The sequence below is a fragment of the Trematomus bernacchii genome, unplaced genomic scaffold (assembly GCF_902827165.1).
Source record: "Trematomus bernacchii unplaced genomic scaffold, fTreBer1.1, whole genome shotgun sequence".
NCBI lineage: Eukaryota > Metazoa > Chordata > Actinopteri > Perciformes > Nototheniidae > Trematomus > Trematomus bernacchii.
In genome coordinates, this window is record NW_022987979.1 from 15,001 (window position 1) to 17,500 (window position 2,500).

Below are 2,500 nucleotides of genomic sequence, written 5' to 3' on the forward strand. Positions count from 1 at the left end.
CGCAATCTGTGCCTGTGAGCGTGCTGCGCGAGCCGAGATGATGTGTGTGTGCGTAGTCGAACCTTTTCATATTTAAGTTTGTAGCAAGTAGAGGGCTGCTGCTGTGTGTGTGTGTGTGTGTGTGTGTGTGTGTGTGTGTGTGTGTGTGTGTGTGTTTGAGTGTGTGCGTGTGCGTTAGTTTTAAAGACCCCCATAGAGCTCAGTTTATAACTCGAACCCTGCCGCACACACACTTCTGGTGCCCGCGCTACAAAATAAAAGCATGAAGAGAGAGAGAGAGAGAGAGAGAGAGAGAGAGAGAGAGAGAGAGAGAGAGAGAGAGAGAGAGAGAGAGAGAGAGAGAGAGAGGGGGGGGGGGGGCATACAGTATGTTTACATCACATTTAACTGATGTCTTTATCCTAAGCGACTTACAATGAGCCCAATGAACCACGAGGATGTATATTAAAATGTAATTGAATTGTTGTAATTTTCATTTTAATATTTTATTTTTCTTAATACAAATAAATAATATTAAAAAATAATTAAAAACATTGTTTTTGTTAATTCAAATCAATAATTACAAATAATTATAATGCCAATTTGTTTTCCTTTGTCAAAGTCGTTAGTAACGTCCCACCTCTTTCATCTAATTCAAAGTATTTCATCTAAAACACTTTGAAGAAACAGTTTCACAAACAAGATCTCGAGGGATATTCAGCAGCATAACATGTATTTATCTTTAAAGGTGGGGTAGGTAAGTTTGAGAAACCGGCTCGAGATACACTTGTTGTTATATTCCATGGAATGCTCTTAACATCCCGATAGCAATGAATATCTGAAGTGCTTTGACAAAAAAATCCATAAATAAATATCATCAGTGGAAGCTGTAGTACTGTAAAAAGCACGACCAATCATCTGAGCCGGCCCGGCTAAAATAACTGGATGGCCTACCTGCCTGTCAGCCTTCCATCTGTGCACAAACTGATCTCGTGCCCTCATTGGTCATGTGCGCGTTCGTGTGTGTTGGAGGAGGGGCTCTGTGAGGAAGTGGCAGATTTTCTCCGGTTGTGTATTTTCTAATTCTAGCGCACTCGAGCTGGTTTCTCAAACTTACCTACCCCACCTTTAAGTTGAACAAATATAAAGACCAATATCTTTCATTATCTGAGCATCTTTCTTTTGCGAAAAACAACGTTAAATAATATATTTTTCAGAACTTCCTGAAAATCTAATTCTCCTCAGGCCACGACGAAGACATAAAGCTGCAAACTAACTGCTGCGTATAAAAACATTCAAAGAAATACTTATTAGTAATACGCTTTAATGTTATTTTCATATTCTTTAACCACCTTTATTCCTGATCATAAAAACAAATATGAATATTATAAGATATGAAAGAAACCGTGAAATCCATTAATGATTATTTTCTGTTTACAAAATGCTTCTGGGATTTTGTACTAAATTATCCTATTATTTTATTATTCTATTGTGCAGGAAACAGAAGAGTAGGATCTTTCCTTAAAGTGCAAAAACATGACAGACTGTTTGTAATAGTTTCATATATTGTTATTTATATGTGGCATTGTTTCGTTGTGACTCAAACCTTTTCATTGAAACAGATCTCTATAACTCCTCACCCTTCAGTAAAGAGACCTGACAACTTCCACCTCTATGTGCAAAATAAATACCATCATGACTCTCTCTGCTATATTACATGTGCAATGTTATTAATAATGGTCAATAATGACGTTCTTTTGCACGACTAAATACTGCTATATGAATGATGTGACCGTCTATGTTTTACGGTGGCTGAGAGCTGCAATCGACAATTACAAAGTGTGAGACAAATTTACATTTTATAAAACACTTTTACCAAAGCGATTTAACAAAATGTGAAACACTTTAACAAACTAGAGAATCAAACCGGAAAGGGAATGCCCATCATCCCAGAAGTGACGTGAAGACGCGGGTAGCCCGCCGGTACCCATGGACCTTTATGGTGGTTAAACATGTTTTGTCCGTTCTGCGGAAACCACCTGGGCCAAGTGACACGTGTTCGCTCATCACGATATACTTTCTCGTGCACAAGAGAAAGTTACAGGTTCGCCAAGTAGGAAGTGGAGCTGTGCCTTCTACCTTCATTAGACAGCTAAAGAGCGACTGCTGCTTCGTTACAGCCACACACACACACACACACACACACACACACACACACACACACACACACACACACACACACACACACACACACGCACGCACGCACGCACGCACGCACGCACGCACGCACGCACGCACGCACGCACGCACGCACGCACGCACGCACGCACGCACGCACGCACGCACGCACACACGCACACACACACACACACACACACACACACACACACACACACACACACACACTCACACACACACACACACACACAGCACGCACACACGCACACACACACACACACACACACACACACACACACACACACACACACACACACACACACACTGTTTCCAAAGTGCTGAT